The sequence below is a fragment of the Eretmochelys imbricata genome, chromosome 12 (assembly GCF_965152235.1).
Source record: "Eretmochelys imbricata isolate rEreImb1 chromosome 12, rEreImb1.hap1, whole genome shotgun sequence".
NCBI lineage: Eukaryota > Metazoa > Chordata > Testudines > Cheloniidae > Eretmochelys > Eretmochelys imbricata.
This window is the reverse complement of record NC_135583.1, coordinates 14763202-14777129: the sequence shown is the minus strand read 5'-3', so window position 1 is coordinate 14777129 and position 13928 is coordinate 14763202. Positions and strand designations below refer to the sequence as shown.

At 38.2% G+C, this 13928-nt stretch overlaps 1 protein-coding gene across 2 annotated transcripts in view; it reads right to left on the bottom strand.

Moving 5' to 3' along the window:
• The window catches only part of TOX3 (TOX high mobility group box family member 3), an 84043-nt gene that overhangs the window by 25807 nt on the left and 44308 nt on the right, over positions 1-13928 (bottom strand). The window lies entirely within an intron of this gene.

The following is a 13928-nucleotide window of genomic DNA, read 5'->3' as shown; positions in this document are numbered from 1 at the left end:
TAGAGCTTATTTAAAAAAGGAAAGAGGGGAGGGAGAATGAAGGAAGTCTGCAAGATTTTTTTTTTTTTTTTACGTCTCCATCGTCTCCTCCCACCCATTCAAAAATTTGAAATCTTTTGCACAGTTCTCATTCCAGTGGAGTCACACTGCCAGGGAGCCAATGGGGGCAGGGATAGGGAAATTGTGCTGGGGATCTGCCAGGTTTGTGGTGAACTCAGTGGCCCATTCCATTGAGGGCCTCTTCCTCCCACACATGTGAACAATCAAAGGGTATCCTCATGGAGCTTCTCTCCCCCAAGTTTCCTTCCTTCAAACTCTGAATCAAGAACATCAGTTGACTATCAGAGAAATATTTATTCTTTTTAGGGACTAGTATGGAAAAGAGGATGTGGCTAACTGGTGATTTACATGCACGGCTCTCTTAAATGGCAGCAGTCAGATGTTTGTAGGAAAATAGGTAGACTGGTAACTATCTTTATACACACACAGGCATTTCATAAGCTTTGCTTTTCAAGAACAAATACCATTGGTGTGTTTGTGTTGTCAGCTGAAACAACAAGCTATGGCGTTTCAAACCTCCTTTGTGTTTCTAAGGTTCTATTTACTACGAGGCATAGTGAAAAAAATATAATAAAGGTAGCAAAAAAGGAAAAAGTCCCTACGCCACATTTGTGTATGTTATCTACGTTCATTAGTGTTGTTGTAAACTAATATTTAATACCTAACATAGCATTTTGGGCAAGAGTGAAAAAAGGGATTGCTGAAATCTCTGAACACATTAATTTTTTATACACTGTCATGAAAATGACCTTCTCACACCATGAGAGTTAAGGTTGCATCAGCATTTCTATCCTGACCTCCTATTTTCTGAGTTTTATAACTCAAATATAAATCTTTCCTTGGATCTTTTCCTTGTCTTGCGAAGTCTTGAGTGCATTTTACTTGAAGTGATTTTTTAAAAAATAGACATTTTTGATACTACAGAACTCTACAATGAGTTTGTGAGGATGGGGAAATATTCATTTTCACAGCCACCCCCACAATTGTCTGCTTCAAATGAGATAATCCAAAAATGCTGCCAGAGCGGGATGAATCCATAATGAAAAGGGATATCCTCCACCCTCACTCAGTACTTTGTCCACTTACTGCCTGGAGGTCTTGGTGATGAAGAGGTTTCAGACCTTGCCCCTCATACCTGCAGCATCAGAGAATGGGATTGGGGGAAGAAAACTGGGTCTTTTCTTGAAAGGGTTAATTTCCCTGAAAGACACAAGAACCTTTCCCCAAACTCCCAGCAGCACTGAGAGGAGGGAAGAAAAGGAAGATGGGTAAAGGGAACTGGGGTCTGATCCAAAGTCCACTGTAGTAAAAAGAATATCTTTCCACTGACTTCACTGGCCTTTGGATCCCGCCCTTGGAGATAGACTTTAGAAACAGGGTAGAAGACAGAACTGGAGGAACTGGAGAAGGGAAGAACTGGAGAAGGAAAGCAAGAGATCAACTGCAACTTACAAAATGAGAGAGTAAAATCTCCACCCCAAAATATGAAGCAATACACAAATCGTATCTAGGATATAGTCTAAGTAAAACTGGTGTTTATGGCATACATATACTGTGTCATAACTACAACTAACTACATAGCTAAAGATGATGTCAATATAAAATTCACCCAGAGGCTTAGTTTTTACAGTCAGCCATTGCATATTAACCAGAATTTTTTCCGGCCAAGATCTTGTGTGGATTTTTAGCATACAGACTTAGTACTCATGCACAGCAGTGAGACTGACATGATAGATTTCTCATGTCAGTGAGTCGAGAACTAAGAAGGATTTACATGAAAAACTATAATGGCTCCAAAGGAGCTGTTCTTTTCTACAGTACCAAAACAAATCACTTATTAAAATAATATCTAAATACAGTCATGTACATGAGAGTGATTTTATCACTATCTACTGGGCAGAGCCAAATTCAATCCTACTATATAAATGAGCATATCTTTCCTGAGGTTGGACCTGCTCAAAACAGGCCTGGTTTTGGCTATATACACCTTTAAAAAAAAAATAGAATGATGTGTTTTCTTGGTCTTCATATACTTAAGTACAACATAGGCTGAGGCAGATCTGAATGCCAACTGTTTTTTTCTCAATTTTATGCGATTCACAGATTGAAAATTATGTCTGTGTGTCGTTAAGACGGTGGAACAAAATGAGAAAACAAGGGAAGTCAAAGTGAAGGCTGCAACTACATTTTTAACTTGCTACTGTTATTGCGAATGGCAGCTCCCATTTTCTATAAGAACTCCAGAAACTAGCCTCAGACAATGCAGTATCTGTGCTGCCAACGTGTATCACAACTTCAACATTATTTAATTGTAGGTCTTTGTCTGTGAATTAGAAATCCATTAAGACAAACTATGTTTTATCAGTGAGCATTTTAAAGATTAAACTTACTTATTATCTAATAGTAACCACAAATGACACAGGAAAATAAAATGGTTATTATCTTAAGGACCTAAACAATTCAAAAAACAAATTAAGCTTAGAGTGAAATAAGAACTGGGTTAGAAATCCTCTTCTGAACAGTTAGTATGCGAATGTAATTACTGAAGAAACTACAGCTAATCAGCTGTGAATTGTATCCATTAATTAGTATTTGCCCTGGAGAAATGAGAAAAATCAGTAACAATGTTAACACCGCAATGCACTGATGAGTACTGAAACACAGGGCCCTCAGCAGTTAGTCAAGCAGGTGGCTCCAATGGTCCAAGTAATTTTAAAAGCTCTCACCTGAAGTGCAGAGCTGGAATTACAAAGCACTTCTTGCATATCTTTTGTATCTATATAAGGCTATAATTAATGGCTTTTAATTTAGAAACACTTTATGATCATCTGGGAACAGTTATAAATCATTCTAAATAGAACAAGGAGTTCTATTTTAGTAAAATATTTCATTTAGAATAGGCAGACAAATCAAACCTGTTGTGTGAAATGAGTCAACACCTATCTCCATTTATTTTCTGGGAACTCACTTGCCTAGACTGACATATACCAGTAATCCACATACTTGAGAACAGGGGTGCAAAAGGAGGGCTAGATCCTGCAATTTAATTCACATGAGCGCAACCCTTGTGACGCCTCACTGATTTCACTGACTGGGGCATTAAGGTGGATCCAGCTGCTGGATCTAGCCCTGATACCTTACTGTTTGAGTTGGCCTATGTGTTGTTCTAAAAATTACTTAGTAATAATAGGTTTCAGAGCAGCAGCCGTGTTAGTCTAAATCCGCAAAAAGAAAAGGAGTACTTGTGGCACCTTAGAGCCTACCAGGTGCCACAAGTACTCCTTTTCTTTTTTTAGTAATAATAGTCAGTAATACTTTGTACTATATGATGTCTTTCACCTGAAAATCTCAACGCACTATACAACTAATAATGAATAAAAGTTTCGGGAGGAACATGCAGCGTTATCCCCAGTTATTCAGAAACAGAGGAACCATAAGTGACTTTCCCAGGTCACAAAGCAAGTCTGCAGCCCAACTGAAAACAGAACAAGTTTTACTGGCTGCCTGTCCTGTGTTCAGCCATTGGCTCATGCTTGTTTGATTTCAAGAACTGCACAAAGTCCAGTTCCAATACTGACTAAGATTTGCACCCGGTCTTGCTTTTATATATGCACACCATATGCACACTGTATTTTGATGGAGCAAAAGAAATTGTATATGCACCCTCATGTTCTGCAATGCATTGAAATAAGAAAAGCAGGTAAGATATTTTGAACAAACTGTAGATCATCTCATTCATTCATTCTGCATGTGCAATGCTTAGGACCCTCTCAAATTCACAGGCCATTTAGGTCAATTTCACGGTCATACGATGTAAAAAATCATAAATGTCATTATTTCAGCTATCTACATTTGAAATTTCACGTTGTTGTAATTGTAAGGGTCCTGACCCAAAAAGGAGTTGGGGGGAGGTGGCAAGGTTATTGTGTGTGTGCGGGGGAGGGGGGGGGGTGCAATACTGCTACCCTTACTTCTGTGCTATTGCTGGCGGTGACTGCCTTCAGAGCCGGGCAGCTGGAGAGCGGCGGCTGCTGGCTGGGAGCCCAACTCTGAAGGCAGAGCTACCACCAACAGCAGTGCAGAAGTAAGGATGGCCTGGTATGGTATTGCCATCTTTACTTCTGCGCTACTGCCTACAGAGCTGGGTCCTCAGTCAGCAGCCGCCACTCTCCAGCCACTCAGCTCTGAAGGCAGCTCAGAAGTAAGGCTGGCAATTCTGCGACGCCCCTAAAATAACCTTCCAACCTCCCCCCTGCAACTCCCTTTTGGGTCAAGATTCCCAGTTTGAGAAACGCTGGTCTCTCTGTGAAATCTGTATAGTATAGGGTAAAAAACACACAAAGGACCAGATTTCACGGTCCGAGAGGCATTTTTCATGGCCGTGAATTTGCTAGGGCCCAAGCAATGCCCATTCAAGTGAGTGGGAGCTTTGCATTAAAACTAATGACATTATTTGGTCCTATGTCTTTAAAATTACAACAGTCCTTGGGGTGAAATAGCCTTGGACTTCAGTGGAGCCAGGATTTCATCCTTTTCTCTCTCTCATAAGGTTAGATGGGGGGGTGTATGTTTGTTTTCACTTTGGGGAATGGTAAGAAATCTCTTGTAGCTCATTCTTAGTGCCAATCCAAAGCAGCCAAGTAATTGCCATTCTGTAGTCCAGTAAACCACCATTGCTGGTCTTCTCAATTACATACTTTCAATTACAATGCTTGAACTGAAATGTCTAATCTCACTACAGATTGCAGTTTTTAAAAACATTTTTCCTATATTAGGTTAAAGCGGTGATACTCAGACTGAGGCTCAGTAGCGGCAAGTGGCTCTGTAATGCGTCTCCTGCAGCTCTTCACAGCACATGATATCAAAACACTGTGTGATTTAATTATTAAGCAATCTAAGTTATTAACCAGTCAGGATGCTTTTACTATGTTACTGTAGTTGAAAAAATAATACTGGGTCAGAATAAGAAAGAAAGCAAGCTATAATAAGTGAAACAATTAAGTCACACCACTGCGGCTCTTTTGGGTGATGTGGATCGCTAATTTGGCTCCTGAACCACTGAGGTCTGAGTATCACGAGGTTAAAGTTTCTTTCCCACCCTGCATTCTTGTCCTAATGGACAAAGTCAAATCAACCCAAGGAGCAGGCTTAGGTTTTAAATATTGTGCAACCCTTCCCCTTCTTTTTAACCCTTATACCTTTAACTTGCAGTATTGCCAACCTTAGATACCCACAAATCATGAATCAGCTCCCAAAACACCATGATGTTAGCTTAAAAATCACAAGATTTTATAACAATAATTTAGATTCTGATTATTTGCATTCTGGTTTTTGAACCTTTATGGTAGACTTGCCTTTAGGGTTTTCAATCTGTTCCCTGCAACCAGGAGTGCTAGAAACTTTTTTTTTTATTTTGGTAAATGAAAGTTGAAATTCTCATGAATTCATATGAAACCAGGAGCTGAGGCAATACTGTCAGGAACACATCACAGGTGAAAGGTTCATAGAGTCTGGCTTCCTCTCCAACATAGCCTCCTCAAAAAATTAAATTTTGGGCTATAGAGTGTGTTGTTCTTCTGTAGCAGTGATGAGGCAAAACACATTTCCAGAAAGTAAAATATAAGCGACAGTACATAATCAACTTTATATTATACCCTGTTCTAAAAACGTGACCATATTTTCACAGCTGTACCCATAAGCCTCAAATCTGAAAGTATTAAAAATATGGTGGAGAATAATTTGCTCTAAAATATCCCATGATTTTCAGAACATTAACTATGAGTGAGATGGGAGAGTTTAGATACATAGGATGAAATCTTGGTCCCACTAAGGTCAATGATTTTACCCATAATACGTAGCAATTCTTAAATAACCGAACTGTACACATCACCATCCTTTTAACTACCAAAACCCTAGTATAAATCTGTTTGAAAATTAGTGAATAAAAATGAACATTTAGTCTTGAGATAACTCATCCCTAGTATTCACACTAGAAAGAAGCAGATAGAGAAATACAGTAAGTAACTTGAAGATAGACAAATGGGTAAAATTTTCAAAATGCCACCCACCTGCCTCAGTGGAACTTGCGGAGAAAGGGAACAGTCCCAGCAGCAAGAGAGGGAGACACTTGCTCCTCCACCCTGAAAGTCTCTGGCACCCATCGGCCAGCTGGGAGGGAGGGTGTTGATTGGCCAGCATATCACAGCTCCCAGGATTTAACATGAAGCAGGGGCCACATGGAGCCTCTTTCAGTTCTGTTCCAGTGGCCTCACACTAATCACCCCAAACCAGGAATTGAAATCCAGTTGACAGATGCTGCAGGTCTAGACAATCAACCCTTTGGGGGATCAGGAAGGAATTTGTTCTCCCATGGGCCAATTGGCAGAGGACAAGGAGTTTTTTGCCTTCCTCACAGCATCTTCAAACCACAGCAGGTTAGGTAAGAACACGTTTAGTGCCTAACACAGGTACTTGGGTTGAGTTGTTTATTCATTGCAACTTGCAGCCAGTTTCCAGGGCAGTTAAGAGGATAAAATGAACAGTTCTGATGATAAAACTGATAAAAGATCTGGGATTTTGGGGATAGGCCTTGGGCTCATGGGATAGGGTGAGACCTTGTGGCCTTCGCAGGCTGAGATTAGACTTGTGACCCTCGCGGGCTGAGATCCCCATCCTTCTGCACCCCCTGTTCCCCTGGCCAGGGGGGAGGGTACTAGGGCTCAGAGACAGATGAGTCCTGGAGCATAGGCTGAGGAGAGCCTATCCCAAGTTATGGATTTTCTGGTCATGATCCCTGTAACCCTGGCATGGGAACCAACTAAATGCTTGGTAGAGGAGAGTGTGAGTGATGGGCAGGTAGTGCCCCTCCTGTGTTAAAGTTTAATAAAAGTTGCAACCTGCCACTTAATTCCACGCATGTGTCTGTCCTCATTTTGCCGCTATGTCCGCACCAGAGTGCTTTTAGGTGACTTAAGAGTCTAAGTCCAATGGACTTTCAATAGATTTCAGCCACTAGACTACTTAGGCGCCTTTGAAAATGTTGCCCAAACGTCTTCTATCGAACACAAACAACAATTTTTATAGTCATAGTACTTTTACCCTCAACTGTGAAACCTGACTCACCAAGCAAATCTATTATATATTCCCAGTCAAACTCCTCTTGTTAGTATAGACTAACCAGGCAAACACAAGGAACAAAAGGAGAAGCTTTTGTTCCAACCAAGAACAAAACAAAATCTGGCAATAAGAATAGGCGGCAAAGATGTACTGAAATCATACCACAGTAAAAAACAAAACAAACAAAAAAAACCAAAACCACATCACAGTATGTCAAGACAATGAATGGGCCCACTGGTACCATACTAACAGAACATATCGTGAATTGGGAAAAAAACTTATTTATGCCACTTGAAGAAAAGTTTATAATTCTGTACTCAAAGTACTGTAAGTTTGAGGAGGATATGCCATACTTCTCTTACCAAACAGATATACTGAATCCCTTATTTAGGTGAAAATAGAACTCATATTTAACTAATGCAACCACCTGTGCCTTCATAATTATTAGTAAATAAATATCAAAAATAAATATTTAGGGCCAAATATTTAATGGATTCTCAGTGTGGTCTTTAAACACCATATTCTGCAAACTCTTGCACCTAATTCCTGCAAACTCTCATTCATAGCCCCATTGATTTCAGTGGGTAGGTTTGTAAATAAGCATTATATGGGTGGCTGCAGCACTGGGCCCTAACAAAGCACTCTCAACAAACTACAGGTGTGAACAGTAGAATTCAGACAACTACCTAATTTGTGTGTGCAAATATTCTTTGTATCTGCATTTTAGGTAGACAGACATCCACATTCTATCATTTGTGCTCTCATTTCATTGCTCCTATAAAATGGCAATCTCTAAAATAAAGTTAGAAGCCATATTTTTAAAATGTGGCCATTAATTAAATTATATATATTTCTCTACTTGCACAAGAATATGTATATTTGTGCAAGTAGATATATTATAATTATTGTATCTACTAAATATGACCATTATATATATTCATTTCATGTAGAAAAATATCTACTTGCACAAATATATGTATGTTTGTGGAAGTAGATATTATATATAATTATTATTATGGCAGAGATCTCAGCTCTATCTTCATTTTGGCAAATTAATTCCTGAGAGTCTATACCATCTTTATGAATAATAATAATAAAAAAAGATAATGATCCCAAAAGATGTAATTACAGACCAGAACTAAATTACTTTGCAGGTCTAAGTACTGTATCTTCATAATTCCACTAGAGAACATCTTCACTGCATTTGGGCAGATTTGATTTTGCTGCCTGACCAATAATTACAGCTCTGGCAAATACAATGTCTGATAAGGACATCAATTAAGAATGAGCATTGTGTTATTTTAAAAAAAATAAAAATCATCATGTTCACAGCCTGTCTGATTGAATGAAATGCCAAATTAAATTAATGGAGATTGCTAAATCTAGCTAGCTGGTGGGGAGCCATGCAGAAAGTGGGACAGCATAGACAATAAACGGTCTGTAATTAAAAGATGAGAAGCTGGACTAATGCTACTTCAGCCTGATTACTTCAAACACCACAATATACATTAAAATCATTCTGACAACAAAGTGTGAAGAATGGGAGGAGGTTTTGATCAACTAACATCTACAAACACCAATGTCGTAATTAACTGCTACAGAAAATTATAAAGCAAATATTGTTTGTTCCCATCATGAAAAACTACTTACTTCTTCAGTTCACACGACTGCAATGCAAAATAATTCACCAACAGTTACAACATATCCATCTCATTTTTTTCTGGTAGTGCCTTCGCTTTAAGTATAGTGGACATATAGCTCCTGGACCCATGAATCAAGGAACACAGGGCTCTTTAGATGATCTGAAAGAGTAAGTCTCCACAACCATTTAAATGCTTCAGAAACTTTAGGTTATATTGCAAATTATTTCATTTTACTTTTGCAATTAAAAATGAAGAGGCATATTCGGCTCTCAGGTTCACTGATGTAAATCTAGAGTAAATCCATTGTCTTCAGTGGAGTTACTTGGGATTTACACTGTTGTCACTGAGTTCAAAAGCTGGCCCAAATCCTTTAAAAAAATAATAAATCAAAGGGAATGTCAATTCCATCTCAGAGTGAATCCAAAATGATGCTCTGGGTATTGTGGCTGCTTGGGGACCCTGCAAATCTCAGTACTTTGTCTTGCAAGATAGAAAAACTTCTGAAATAAGTAAATTGTAAATCACAATAAAGGCTATGGGTAATGGGTATAACAGTAGACAAGCCACAGCAGCTCAACATGGAGAAACGTGGATGTTCAGAATGTAAGAGGGTTAGATGAGAAATAACCCTCTGGTGTTCTGTTGGAGTCTGAAGAAGTCAGGCAGGGCATACAATGTGGTGAGGAAGGGATGCTGGAATTATTATGCAATGGTTAAGAGTCCTCTGGGTTTAGTAAAAATCACATGTAATCGAAAGTAAGCATTTGTGTGTATTTGCAGGAAGTACTAGGTCGTTGGTCAAGATGCAAGTTATGGTATACTCACTAGTTCATCCTTCTTGCATTTCTACATATATTTCAAAAGTTCATACAATGCAATTTACCTCAGAGATCCACAAAGGCACAGTATGGTGAAAATAGTTTAATTCTAACTTTGTGAGACATATCATTAAAAATACATGTTAAAATACAGAATAATACATTTTCTTCTGCAAGCACATTCATTTCCGATTTGCATATGCCCACAAATTTCCCACAGGAAGGCTTTAGAGAACCTTGTAAAAAGATGACAGTTTATACCAGAATCTACTCTAAAGGTATTTTGGCCCAAAGAAGTTAATATCCAAGTCTGATACTACCAGCCAGCCACATACAGAGTTCCCTCAGGTGATATATTTGCAACTTGATTACTCCTCCACTGCTTAAAAATCAGGAGTGAAATGCTGAAGTCAATGGGAAACTCCATTTTGCCCAGATCTTACTTTGACTGAAACTATGCCAGTGATCTGCCAGTGATAAGCCATCAGGCAAGCAGAATCTTAAAATAAATTACAGCATTACCTAACCCCCCCAACTCCCAATTCTGCAATCACATTTGCACATGCTCAACTTTAAGCAGGCGAGTAGTCCCATCAATTGTTCATTAATGTTAAGCATATGTATGAGTGTTTGAAGGATCAAGATCTTATGCAGAACTATAGTTTTAAAAATTACTTCACTTGACTTCAGTGGGACTACTCCAATTTTAAAGCAGAGCATGTGCCTATGTGTTTGTAGTACCGCAACCTATATTTTGTACATTGGTTTGTTTTTTAAAAAATAACAAAGGAAGAAAATCTCATTGAGACAAAATAATTTTTTGCAGTGTCCTGAAGATGACAGTGGTAAACTAAATTGTATTCATACATTCCCAGTCTCTATCAAACATACTGTTTGCAGATCTGAAGATTTTAAAGTTTTCAACAAGCAATTAAAGTGAATATATTTAAAATTACTTTTAAATGCCTTTAGCCAGCAAGTAAAATCTTCAACAATAATAAAAAAAAACCTTGACAATCTCTCCAATTCCAGCCAAACCATTTAATATGAAATCCTTCTTCAGCAAATTCCATGGCCAGCAGCAGTAACTTAATGATATTTTGCCAAGTATGGGACTGTTCTACTCTTGGAACAGTAAAATGAGGAATATTTAATGGTCTCAAATTATAGCTATGTTCAGTTCCTTTAAGAAGTATACAGTCTATAAAAATTACTCCCTCTAGAAATAAGTTACTTTGTATAAAGACATACAGTATGATAGTTTTGTTTGGCTTGCACTGGAAGTAATACAGAATGTTCTATTATGGGCCTCTTATGCTGATTTGTGCAGCACTGTACATCACACACAGCTGTGTGAATAAAATTATTAAATCTAATAAGTGAAGAAATAGAATTTGATTATATAAACTAACTGTCATTAAATTAATTTACTTCATTCCAAAGTTGACCTAAAGATTATCACGTAGATAAAACCTTTGTTTTCCATTTGTTGTCAAATGTTCAGAGCGCTCCAATTTACCATCTAATATGTTTGTATTCTGCACCTGACTATTTTATAGCACCAGTTTTCTCCACTGACTTCTGAAGAGCTATACAGATGTAAAGCTGGTGTAACAGAGTAAAGAATCAGGCACTATGTTTTTGTGAGAGTGTATCTGCACCTCCTTATACACCCCCCCACACACACTTAATAGCGCATTATGTATATTTTTCTTTCAGAGGTTAATACAAATATTAAATTTAACTAGACTAGGTACTCTATATTCCATGTAAAAATTATCTCAACAAGATCTACAGTCACTGTCATCACACCCTATTGCCACCTGAGGCTTAAAACACTTTCAAGATCAAATGCTGAGATAAACACACACAGACACACAACCCACAGTAACTGAGACAATACATTTAAAAAAAATATTAAAACTTGAGAATTGTGTTTTTAATGTTTTCACTGCTTTGTTAATTTTAGCTTAATTTTACTTTTCAGAGATTTTTCACTGATGAGTTGTGAAACTTCTTTTAATGATGAATCCCACGAGTGCATGTTTGCCTGTTGGAATCAGTCTGACTGTATGTCAACGAAGGGAACATACAGCAAAACAACAGAAGGCCTTTGCTCACATGGCAAAACATCTTGATTACATACATTTTTCTATGACTTTAGGTTTGCCAGGATTCCCACAGGGAAAGCTTTTTACCAAACAGATAATCTTATAGGTTTCATTTGTTCTCTCTATTTAACAGTAATATTGATTTATTTATCTAAAATCTGTTACCAAGATATAGCTCAAATGAGACATAAAATTTCATTCCTGATGAGGTCCAGGGGCAGGAAGAAGTTAAATTACATTTTTCCCTGTAACTTCTCTAAAGCACACAAGCAAGGATAGAGCCATATTGTTCCCTCCCCACAGAGCCACCTACAGGAGAGCAGAAATTGTTTCTCAATGAAGAAGGACTTGCAGCCTCACAGAATGGATGTGGCTTTCAACTTCTGTGGAAGACAACAACCTGCAGCAAAGGCCAAGCACAACTCTGTGGATCTAACTCTGGGATTGCCTACCCCTTTCCTTTGTGAGGCCATCAGGCCCAATGCAAATCACCATAAAGTCGATGGCAGTCTTTTACGAGATTTTAATGGGAGTTGGATTTGGCCTACTGGCTGTAAGGCTACTCCAATTGAGGTTGTGCCTTCTCCGAAAAGGACAGAAATCATGCAGTGGTGTCACCAGATCTCTGCTTCGAAGTCTGCTTGGTCTTGCTCCCCTTTCCATGGTCCTCCTCTTATTGGCCAGCACAAGCAGAGCAGATCAATTTACCCTTTATTCTTCACTTCCTTTAAATACACTTTGTTTCAACTGTTTATTTTTAATTGGTCTGGCTGTAACTTAGAGACAGTTCCTAAAAAAAGCAATACCGTAAAATATAGAATCAATCATCATCATCATCATATGAACTTTTGGTGTTTGGCCTTCATCTTCAAGGCACTAAGTTAATACAATCGAGGAATTAATCAGGTGTCTCATTTATTTTAGCATTTTATATAAGCTGTCTAAGTACTGAATCTAAGTATTTCTTAACATAATGACAGCATTTTATTCTTAGAATCCCAAGAAATGGTTTTATCCCACTACATTCAGGATTACCGTAACATTTTCTCACATGAATTTAAAGTGATGTGATTATTCTGCAATTGGTCTATAAGTAGATTTTCTTAGAATCTTAAATCGAATTTCACTCACTTCAGCAAAACCTGTAAATCACAGTCCAGAATGGAATTTAACTGTACTACACAGTAACACATGAGATCAAGTTTTAAATGTAAAATTGACAAAGAAAGAGTGAAGCATATATAGTACTTTATAATGATCATAATGGAAGATGAGTCGAGCCACTTTTTGGCTAAATACAGTAGATGAAGGCAATATTAAATCGCTCATTTCTTAGTTACGTTGACACAACAGTTCCTTTAATTTTTTTCTGTGATGGCATAGTCTCCATTTTAGTAAACACTGTTCAGTATCAAATGAAAAATCAGCACATTTTATTTTACTTTTTAAATCTTATATTAATTCTACTTCGTTGTATACAAGCCTGCATCTAGTAACATAGTGATGGTAGCTCTCAGCACTATGATTTTGGCCCTACAAACACACACACTGCAGACAGACGGGCAGACCACCACCAGAGTTAGACCCCTCCACCCAAAATCATTCCAGGAAAATGGGGGACCTTTTCACCTGGGTCTTCCACCCCCTCATATTATCTCTCCATGGGTTTGGGGAAACTTTCCCTCTCAATATTATTATACATTTGTTTACAATAGCACTCACTATGTGCTAGGTGCTTTGCAAATATTCAGGAATGATGCTCCAAGGAGTTCATAAGCTTAAGAAAAGACACACAAGCAGACAGAGGGTATTGGAACGGGAGCATCAGCAACCCATTTATATGTAAGTCTATCTGATTTGCTATAGGCAACAAGGCAGAAGTGGGCCTTTAAGAGGGTCTTAAATGTGGACTGTGTCGTAGCTTTGCAGATGAGATCAGGGCGGTCATATCATGCACAGAGGGCCACATGGAAGAAGTCAGAGAAGTGGTTGTACAAGAAGCTGACAGATGTAAAGTCCAGGCTGAGAACCTTGCCTCAGTGAAGAGGTTTTCAAATATTAAAGTTTTAAAAGATAATCCATATAACTATCTTCTTTGCTACACTTGGTTTCTAATATAGGAAAAGCAATATAAGACCTAGTAAACCCTGGCCAAAGTATATATCTTTGACTATTTAATC